The sequence below is a fragment of the Triticum urartu genome, chromosome 5 (assembly GCF_003073215.2).
Source record: "Triticum urartu cultivar G1812 chromosome 5, Tu2.1, whole genome shotgun sequence".
Lineage (NCBI taxonomy): Eukaryota > Viridiplantae > Streptophyta > Magnoliopsida > Poales > Poaceae > Triticum > Triticum urartu.
In genome coordinates this window covers 310065153-310077075 of record NC_053026.1, presented here as the reverse complement: position 1 = coordinate 310077075, position 11923 = coordinate 310065153, and positions in this window count along the sequence as shown.

Here is an 11923-nt window from a genome sequence, read left to right as displayed (position 1 = left end):
CTTAGCAACTGAACTAGTATCAAATACTGAGGGGTTGCTATAAACACTAGTAAAGTACACATCAATAACATGTATATCAAATATACTTATGTTCACTTTGCCATCCTTCTTATCCGCCAATCACTTGGGGTAGTTCCGCTTCCAGTGACCAGTCCCTTTGCAGTAGAAGCACTTAGTCTCAGGCTTAGGACCAGACTTGGGCTTCTTCACTTGAGCAGCAACTTGCTTGCTTTCTTCTTGAAGTTCCCCTTCTTCCCTTTGCCCTTTTCTTGAAACTAGTGTCTTGTCAACCATCAACACTTGATGTTTTCTTGATTTCTACCTTCGTTGATTTCAGCATCACGAAGAGCTTGGGAATGTTTCGTTATCCCTTGCATATATAGTTCATCACGAAGTTCTACTAACTTGGTGATGGTGACTAGAGAATTCTGTCAATCACTATCTTATCTGGAAGATTAACTCCCACTTGATTCAAGCGATTGTAGTACCCAGACAATCTGAGCACATGCTCACTAGTTGAGCGATTCTCCTCCATCTTTTAGCTATAGAACTTGTTAGAGACTTCATATCTCTCAACTCGGGTATTTGCTTGAAATATTAACTTCAACTCCTGGAACATCTCATATGGTCCATGACGTTCAAAACGTCTTTGAAGTCCCGATTCTAAGCCGTTAAGCATGGTGCACTAAACTATCAAGTAGTCATCATATTGAGCTAGCCAAACGTTCATAACGTCTGCATCTGCTCCTGCAATAGGTCTGTCACCTAGCGGTGCATCAATGACATAATTCTTCTGTGCAGCAATGAGGATAAACCTCAGATCACGGATCCAATCCGCATCATTGCTACTAACATCTTTCAACTTAGTTTTCTCTAGGAACATATCAAAATAAAACAGGGGAGCTAAAACGCGAGCTATTGATCTACAACATAGATATGCTAATACTACCAGGACCTAAGTTCATGATAAATTAAAGTTCAATTAATCATATTACTTAAGAACTCCCACTTAGATAGACATCCCTCTACCATCTAAGTGATCACGTGATCCAAATCAACTAAACCATGTCCGATCATCACGTGAGATGGAGTAGTTTCAATGGTGAACATCACTATGTTGATCATATCTACTATATGATTCACGCTCGACCTTTCGGTCTCCGTGTTCCGAGGCCATATCTGCATATGCTAGGCTCGTCAAGTTTAACCTGAGTATTCCGCGTGTGCAACTGTTTTGCACCCGTTGTATTTGAACATAGAGCTTATCACACCCGATCATCACGTGGTGTCTCAGCACGAAGAACTTTCGCAACGGTGCATACTCAGGGAGAACACTTGATGAATTAGTGAGAGATCATCTTAAAATGCTACCGTCAAACTAAGCAAAATAAGATGTATAAAAGAAAACATCATATGCAATCAAAATATGTGACATGATATGGCCATCATCATCTTGTGCCTTTGATCTCCATCTCCAAAGTACTGTCATGATCTATATCGTCACCGGCATGACACCATGATCTCCATCATCTTGATCTATATCAATGTGTCGTCATGGTCGTCTCGCCAACAATTGCTCTTGCAACTATTGCTATCGCATAGCGATAAAGTAAAGCAATTATTGGGCACTTGCATCTTATGCAATAGAGAGACAACCATAAGGATTTTGCCAGTTGTCCGATAACTTCAACAAAACATGATCATCTCATACAACAACTTATATCTCATCACGTCTTGACCATATCACATCACAACATGCCCTGCAAAAACAAGTTAGACGTCCTCTACTTTGTTGTTGCAAGTTTTACGTGGCTGCTACGGGCTTAGCAAGAACCGTTCTTACCTACGCATCAAAACCACAACGATAGTTTGTCAAGTTGGTGCTGTTTTAACCTTCGCAAGGACCGGGCGTAGCCACACTTGGTTCAACTAAAGTTGGAGAAACTGACACCCTCCAGCCACCTGTGTGCAAAGCACGTCGGTAGAACCAGTCTCGCATAAGCGTACGCGTAATGTCGGTCCGGGCTGCTTCATCCAACAATACCGCCAAACCAAAGTATGACATGCTGGTAAGCAGTATGACTTATATCGCCCACAACTCACTTGTGTTCTAATCGTGCATAACATCAACGCATAAAACCTAGGCTCGGATGCCACTGTTGGGGAACGTAGTAATTCAAAAAATCCTACGCACACGCAGATCATGGTGATGTAAGCAAACGAGAAGGGGAGAGTGTTGTCTACGTACCCTCGCAGACCGACCAAGCGGAAGCGTATACAACGCGGTTGATGTAGTCGTACGTCTTCGGCTCCGAACCCGATCCAAGCACCAAAACTACGCAACCTCGAGTTCTAGCACACGTTCAGCTCGATGACGATCCCCGGACTCCGATCCAGCAAAGTGTCGGGGAAGAGTTCCGTCAGCACGACGGCGTGGTGACGATCTTGATGTTCTACCGTCGCAGGGCTTCACCTAAGCAGCACTACAATATTATCGAGGATTATGATGGAGGGGGGCACCGCACATGGCTAAGAGAACGATCATGAAGATCAACTTGTGTGTCTATAGGTGCCCCCTGCCCCCGTATATAAAGGAGCAAGGGGGGGAGGCCGGCCGGCCCTAGGGCGCGCCTAGGAGGAGGAGTCCTCCTCCTAGTAGGAGTAGGACTCCCCTCTTTCCTACTCCTACTAGGAGGGGAAAGGAAGGGGGAGAGGGAGAAGGAAAGGGGGGCGCCGCCCCCCCTCTCCTAGTCCAATTCGGACCAGAGGGGGAGGGGGCGCGTGGCCCACCCTGGCCGCCCCTCTCTCTCTCTCTCCACTAGGGCCCATAAGGCCCATTACTTCTCCGGGGGGGTTCCGGGAACCCTCCGGCACTTCGGTTTTCTCCGAAATCATCCGGAACACTTCCGGTGTCCGAATATAGCCGTCCAATATATCAATCTTTATGTCTCGACCATTTCGAGACTCCTGTCATGTCCGTGATCACATCCGGGACTCCGAACCTTCGGTACATCAAAATGCATAAACTCATAATGAAACTGTCATCGTAACGTTAAGCGTGCGGACCCTACGGTTCGAGAACAATGTAGACATGACCGAGACACGTCTCCGGTCAATAACCAATAGCGGAACCTGGATGCTCATATTGGCTCCTACATATTCTACGAAGATCTTTATCGGTCAGACCGCATAACAACATACGTTGTTCCCTTTGTCATCGGTATGTTACTTGCCCGAGATTCGATCGTCGGTATCTCAATACCTAGTTCAATCTCGTTACCGGCAAGTCTCTTTACTCGTTCCGTAATACATCATCTCGCAACTAACTCATTAGTTGCAATGCTTGCAAGGCTTATGTGATGTGCATTACCGAGAGGGCCCAGAGATACCTCTCCGACAATCGGAGTGACAAATCCTAATCTCGAAATACGCCAAACCAACATGTACCTTTGGAGACACCTGTAGAGCTCCTTTATAATCACCCAGTTACGTTGTGACGTTTGGTAGCACACAAAGTGTTCCTCCGGCAAACGGGAGTTGCATAATCTCATAGTCATAGGAACATGTATAAGTCATGAAGAAAGCAATAGCAACATACAAAACGATCGGGTGCTAAGCTAATGGAATGGGTCATGTCAATCACATCATTCTCCTAATGATGTGATCCCGTTAATCAAATGACAACACATGTCTATGGTTAGGAAACATAACCATCTTTGATTAACGAGCTAGTCAAGTAGAGGCATACTAGTGACACTCTGTTTGTCTATGTATTCACACATGTATTATGTTTCTGGTTAATACAATTCTAGCATGAATAATAAACATTTATCATGATATAAGGAAATAAATAATAACTTTATTATTGCCTCTAGGGCATATTTCCTTCAATCCCTACTCCTTGCATTGAAACATCAATGATGGGCATCTCCATAGCTCATTGATTAGCGCTCATTGATGTGAGACTTTCTCCTTTTTGTCTTCTCCACATAACCCCCATCATTATATTCTATTCCACCCATAGTGCTATATCCATGGCTCACGCTCATGTATTGCGTGAAGGTTGAAAAAGTTTGAGATTACTAAAGTATGAAACAATGCTTGGCTTGTCATCGGGGTTGTGCATGATGAGAGCATTCTTGTGTGACGAAAATGGAGCATGACTAAACTATATGATTTTGTAGGGATGAACTTTCTTTGGCCATGTTATTTTGAGAGACATAATTGCTTAGTTAGTATGCTTGAAGTATTATTATTTATGTCAATATTAAACTTTTGTCTTGAATCTTTCGGATCTGAATATTCATACCACAATTAAGAAGAATTACATTGAAATTATGCAAAGTAGCATTCCACATCAAAAATTCTGTTTTTATCATTTACCTACTCGAGGACGAGCAGGAATTAAGCTTGGGGATGCTTGATACGTCTCCAATGTATCTATAATTTTTATTGTTCCATGCTATATTATATCTGTTTTGGACATTATTGGGCTTTATTATACACTTTTATATTATTTTTGGGACTAACCTATTAACCGGAGGCCCAGCCCAGAATTGTTGTTTTTTGCCTATTTCAGAGTTTCGCAGAAAAAGAATATCAAACAGAGTCCAAACGGAATGAAACCTTCGGGAACGTGATTTTCGGAACGAACGTGATCCAGAGGACTTGGACCCTACGTCAAGACATCAACCAGGAGGCCACGAGGTAGGGGGCGCGCCTACCCCCCTGGGCGCGCCCTCCACCCTCGTGGCCCCTGTTGCTCCACCGACGTACTCCTTCCTCCTATATATACCTACGTACCCCCAAACTACCAGATACGGAGCCAAAACCCTAATTCCACCGCCATAACTTTCTGTATCCACGAGATCCCATCTTGGGGCCTTTTCCGGAGCTCCACGCCGGAGGGGGCATCGATCACGGAGGGCTTCTACATCAACACCATAGCCTCTCCGATGAAGTGTGAGTAGTTTACCTCAGACCTTCGGGTCCATAGTTATTAGCTAGATGGCTTCTTCTCTCTTTTTGGATCTCAATACAAAGTTCTCCCCCTCTCTTGTGGAGATCTATTCGATGTAATCTTCTTTTGCGGTGTGTTTGTTGAGACCGATGAATTGTGGGTTTATGATCAAGTTTATCTATGAACAATATTTGAATCTTCTGAATTCTTTTATGTATGATTGGTTATCTTTGCAAGTCTCTTCGAATTATCAGTTTGGTTTGGCCTACTAGATTGATCTTTCTTGCAATGGGAGAAGTGCTTAGCTTTGGGTTCAATCTTGCGGTGTCCTTCCAGTGACAGTAGGGGCAGCAAGGCACGTATTGTATTGTTGCCATCGAGGATAACAAGATGGGGTTTATATCATATTGCATGAGTTTATCCCTCTACATCATGTCATCTTGCTTAAGGCGTTACTCTGTTTTCTAACTTAATACTCTAGATGCATGCTGGATAGCGGTCGATGTGGAGTAATAGTAGTAGATGCAGGCAGGAGTCGGTCTACTTGTCTCGGACGTGATGCCTATATACATGATCTACCTAGATATTCTCATAACTATGCTCAATTCGTCAATTGCTCAACAGTAATTTGTTCACCCACCGAATACTTATGCTCTTGAGAGAAGCCACTAGTGAAACCTATGGCCCCCGGGTCTATCTTCCATCATATTAATCTTCCAATCACTTAGTTATCTTGCCTTTTATTTTACTTTGCATCTTTATCATAAAAATACCAAAAATATTATCTTATCATATCTATCAGATCTCACTCTCGTAAGTGACCGTGTAAGGGATTGACAACCCCTTATCGCGTTGGTTGCGAGGATTTTATTTGTTTGTGTAGGTGCGAGGGACTCGTGCGTGGCCTCCTGGATTGATACCTTGGTTCTCAAAAACTGAGGGAAATACTTACGCTACTTTGCTGCATCACCTTCCTCTTCAAGGGAAAACTAACGCAGTGCTCAAGAGGTAGCATTCCTCTGAAACTGTCAGGTACTAAGTCAAAATCAGGTGCCATATCAAGTTCACTGATTACTGGCGCAAAGTGCTAAACAAATCACAAAAATTATGAAAAGTAAGATAGATAGTAATGATATAAACCTATTTAACAAATGCCGCAGCAGCACCCGCCGTACCCGCATCCGTGGACAGTGTGCGGCAGAGCTGCCCGGCAATGCAAAGTCAAAATCAACACTATACCAACATCTATCTGACAGGTGCTTGAATCCGCCTATTTAAGAGCTGGTCGGGCGTCCTTACGGCGGCGACCTGGGACTGAAAAATGCGCCTCCAAACCGTACCGGACACACTGCCCCTGCGCCCTGGATGCTCGCCGCAGGGGCCTCTCGAGCTTTGGATCGCCCACCAAGGCCCACCTCGCGATCCTCGCAGCGCCGTAGGCGAGGTCTGATACATCCATTTTGCATCATGCTTTTATATCGATATTTATTGCATTATGGGTTATTACACATTATGTCACAATACTTATGCCTATTCTCTCTTATTTTACAAGGTTTACATAAAGAGGGAGAATGCCGCAGCTGGGATTCTGGGCTGGAAAAGGAGCAAATATTAGAGACCTATTCTGCACAGCTCCAAAAGTCCTGAAACTTCACGGAAGACATTTTCAGAATATATAAAAAATACTCAGCGGAAAGATTCACCGAGGCACACCCTGCCCACGAGGGGGGGGCGCAAATATGCCCTAGAGGCATAAACAATATATAATACAAAGAACTGTTCAGAGCAAGAAGTTCACCAGGGGGCCACCCCCTGCCCATGGGGGGCGCGCCCCCTACCTCGTGGGCCCCCTGGTGGCCCTCCGGTGGCCATCTTCTGCTATATGGAGTCTTTCGATGAGGAAAAAATCATAAGCCATCTTCTCGGACGAAACTCCGCCGCCACGAGGCGGAACCTTGGCGGAACCAATCTAGGGCTCTGGCGGAGCTGTTCTGCCGGGGAAACTTCCCTCCCGGAGGGGGAAATCATCGCCATCGTCATCACCAACGCTCCTCTCATCGGGAGAGGGCAATCTCCATCAACATCTTCATCAGCACCATCTCCTCTCAAAACCCTAGTTCATCTCTTGTATCCAATTCTTGTCTCCAAGTCCGGGATTGGTGCTAGTAGGTTGCTAGTAGTGTTAAGTACTCCTTGTAGTTGATGCTAGTTGGTTTTTTGGTGGAAGATCATATGTTCAGATCCTATATGCATATTAATACCCCTCTGATTATGAACATGTTTATGCTTTGTGAGTAGTTACGTTTGTTCCTGAGGACATGGGAGAAGTCTTGCTATTAGTAGTCATGTGAATTTGGTATTCGTTCGATATTTTGATGAGATGTATGTTGTCTCTCCTCTAGTGGTGTTATGTGAACGTCGACTACATGACACTTCACCATTATTGGGCCTAGAGGAAGGCATTGGGAAGAAATAAGTAGATGATGGTTGCTAGAGTGACAAGAAGCTTTAAACCCAGTTTATGCGTTGCTTCGTAAGGGGCCTGATTTGGATCCATATGTTTCAATGCTATGGTTAGGTTACCTTAATACTTTTTGTTGTAGGTTGGCGGATGCTTGCAATAGAGGTTAAATCATAAGTGGGGATGCTTGTCCAAGTAAGGGCAGTACCCAAGCACCGGTCCACCGAATACCAAAAATTATCAAAGTACCAAACGCGAATCATATGAACGTGATGAAAACTAGCTTGACCGATATTCCATGTGTCCTCGGGAGCAGCTTTACATCATAATAAGAAGTTTGTCCAGGCTGTCCTTTCCTACAAAAGGATTGGGCCACCTTGCTGCACTTTATTTAATTTTTACTTGTTGGCTCGTTACATTATCTTATCACAAAATTATCTGTTACCCACTTATTTTTAACTTGGCAAGAATACCTGCTGGAAACCGCTATCATTTCCTTCTGCTCCTCGTGGTCGACACTCTTACTTATGCAAAAGGACTATGATAGATCCCCTATACTTGTGGGTCATCAAGACTCTTTTCTGGCTCCGTTTGCCGGGGAGTGAAGCGCCTTTGGTAGGTGGAATTGGTAAGGAAAAATTTATATAGTGTGCTGAAAATTTACTGTCACTTGTACTATGGAAAGTATCCTCTGAGGGGTTGTTTGGGGTATCTTCACCCGACCAGTAGAGCAAAGAGTTGCTCCTCAACCTACTGAACCTACTGAAAATGAAAATGTTTGCTTTGAAATTCCTTCGAGTATGATAGAAAAACTGCTAGCTAATCCCTTTTTAGGAGATGGAACAAAACATCCTGATGAGCATCTAATATATGTGGATGAAGTTTGTGGATTATTTAAGCTTGCAGGTGTACCCGGAGATGTTGTTAAGAAGAAGGTCTTCCTTTATCTTTGAAGGGAGATGCATCGACATGGTATAGGCTATGTGATGATATGGGGTCTTGGAATTACAAACGATTGAAATTGGAATTTCATCAGAAGTTTTATCCTATGCATCTTGTTCATCGTGATCGCAATTATATATATAATTTTTGGCCTCGCAAAGGAGAAAGCATCGCTCAGCTTGGGGGAGGCTTAAATCAATGTTATATTCATGCCCCAATCATGAGCTCTCAAGAGAAATGATTATTCAAAATTTTTATGCTCGGCTTTCTGATAACAATCGCACCATGCTTGATACTTCTTGTGCTGGCTCTTTTATGATGAAGACTATTGAATTCAAATGGGATTTATTGGAAAGAATTAAACGCAACTCTGAAGATTGGGACCTCGACAAAGGTAAGGAGTCAGGTATGACACCTAAGTTTGATTGTGTTAAATCTTTTATGGATACCGATGTTTTCCGTAAATTTAGCACTAAATATGGACTTGACTCTGAGATAGTAGCTTCTTTCTGTGAATCTTTTGCTACTTATGTTGATCTCCCCAAGGAGAAGTGGTTTAAATATCATCCTCCCATAGAAGTAAAAGTAGCTGCACCTATTAAAGTTGAAGAAAAGATTGTCACTTATAATGATCCTATTGTTCCTACTTCTTATGTTGAGAAACCACCTTTCCCTGTTAGGATAAAGGATCATGCTAAAGCTTCAACTGTGGTTCGTAAAAGCAATATTAAAACTTATACACCTCATGAGCAAATTAAAGTTGAACCTGATATTGCTATTGTTAAAGATCTCTTGTCTGATAATATTGATGGGCATGTTATTCATTTCCTTGATGAGACTGCTAGAATTGCTAAACCTTGTGCTAAAGATAAAAACAGACCTGTGGTAGGCATGCCTGTTATTTCTGTTAAAATAGGAGATCATTGTTATCATGGCTTATGTGATATGGGTGCTAGTGCTAGCAATACCTTATTCCTTATACAAAGAAATTATGCATGATATTGCACCTGCTGAGATAGGAAGATATTGATGTCACAATTAAACTTGCCAATAGAGATACTATTTCACCAATGGGAATTGTTAGAGATGTTGAAGTCTTGTGTGGGAAAACTAAATATCCTGCTGATTTTCTTGTTCTTGGTTCCCCACAAGATAGCTTTTGTCCCATTATATTTGGTAGACCCTTCTGAACACTGTTAATGCTACCATAGATTGCAAAAGGGATGTTGTTACTATTGGTTTAGATGATATGACTCATGAATTTAATTTCTCTAAATTTAGTAGACAACACCGTGAAGAAGAATTACCTAGTAAGGATGAAATTATTGGTCTTGCTTCTATTGCCGTACCTCCTAGTGATCCTTTAGAACAATATTTGCTAGACCATGAAAATGAATGTTTATGAATGAAAGAAGGGAATTAGATGAAGTATTCTTTAAACAGGAACCTATTCTGAAACACAATTTGCCTGTTGAAATCCTAGGGGATCCTCCTCCACCCAAGGGTGATCCCGTGTTTGAGCTTAAACGTTACCTGATACTCTTAAATATGCTTATCTTGATGAGAAAAAGATATATCCTGTTATTATTAGTGCTAACCTTTCAGAGCATGAGGAAGAGAGATTATTGAAAACTCTGAAGAAGCACCGTGCTGCTATTGGGTATACTCTTGATGATCTTAAGGGCATTAGTCCCACTCTATGTCAACATAAAATAAATTTGGAAGAAGATGCTAAACCAGTTCGTGATCATCAGACGACTGAATCCTAAAATCAAAGAAGTGGTAAGAAAGGAAATACTAAAGCTCCTTGAGGCAGGTATAATCTATCCCGTTGCTGATAGTCAGTGGGTAAGTCATGTCCATTGTGTCCCTAAGGAAGTATTACTGTCGTTCCTAATGATAAAGATGAATTGATTCCTCAAAGAATTATTACAGGTTATAGGATGGTAATTGATTTCCGCAAATTAAATAAGGCCACTAAAAAGGATCATTACCCCTTACCTTTTATCGATCAAATGCTAGAAAGATTATCCAAACATACACATTTTTTGCTTTCTAGATGGTTATTCTAGTTTCTCTCAAATACCAGTGTCAGTCAAGGATCAATCAAAGACTACTTTTACTTGCCCTTTTGGTACTTTTGCTTATAGATGTATGCCTTCTGGTTTATGTAATGCACCTGCTACCTTTCAAAGATGCATGATGGCTATATTCTCTGACTTTTGTGAAAAGATTTGTGAGGTTTTCATGGACGATTTCTCCGTCTATGGATCTTCTTTTGATGATTGCTTGAGCAACCTTGATCGAGTTTTGCAGAGATGTGAAGAAACTAATCTTATCTTGAATTGGGAAAAGTGCCACTTTATGGTTAATGAAGGTATTGTCTTGGGGCACAAAGTTTCTGAAAGAGGTATTGAGGTTGATAAAGCCAAGGTTGATGCTATTGAGAAGATGCCATGTCCCAAGGACATCAAAGGTATAAGAAGTTTCCTTGGTCCATGCCGATTTATAGGAGGTTCATTAAGGACTTCTCAAAAATTTCTCGGCCTCTGACTAATTTATTACAAAAGGATATACCATTTGTCTTTGATGATGATTGTGTAGAAGCATTCGAAATAATTAAGAAAGCATTAATCTCTGCACCTATTGTTCAGCCACCTGATTGGAATTTACCCTTTGAAATTATGTGTGATGCTAGTGATTATGCTGTGGGTGCTATTCTAGGACAAAGAGTTGATAAGAAATTAAATGTTATTCAATATACTAGTAAAACCCTAGACAATGCTCAAAGAAATTATGCTACTACCGAAAAAGAATTCTTAGCAGTTGTAATTTGCTTGTGATAAGTTCAGACCTTATATTGTTGATTCTAAAGTAACTATTCACACTGATCATGGCTATTAAAATATCTTAATGGAAAAGAAGGATGCCTAAACCCTAGACTATTAGATGGGTTCTCTAGCTACAAGAATTTGACTTACATATCGTTGATAGAAAGGGAGCTGAGAACCCTGTTGCAGACAACTTGTCTAGGTAGAAAATGTGCTTGATGACCCACTTCCTATTGATGATAGCTTTCCTGATGAGCAATTAAATGTCATAAATGCTTCTCATACTGCTCCATGGTATGCTGATTATGCTAATTACATTGTTGCTAAGTTTATACCACCTAGTTTCGCATACCAGCAAAAGAAAAAGTTCTTTTATGATTTGAGGCATTACTTTTGGGATGACCCACATCTTTATAAAGAAGGAGTAGATGGTGTTATTAGACGTTGTGTACCTGAGCATGAACAGGAAGAGATCCTATGCAAGTGTCACTCCGAAGCTTATGGAGGACATGATGCTGGAGATAGAACTGCACATAAGGTATTGCAATCTGGTTTTCATTGGCCTACTCTCTTCAAGGATGCCCGTAAGTTTGTCTTATCTTGTGATGAATGTCAAAGAATTGGTAATATTAGTAGACATCAAGAAATGCCTATGAACTATTCACTTGTTATTGAACCATTTGATGTTTGGGGCTTTGACTATATGGGACCTTTTCCTTCCTCTAATGG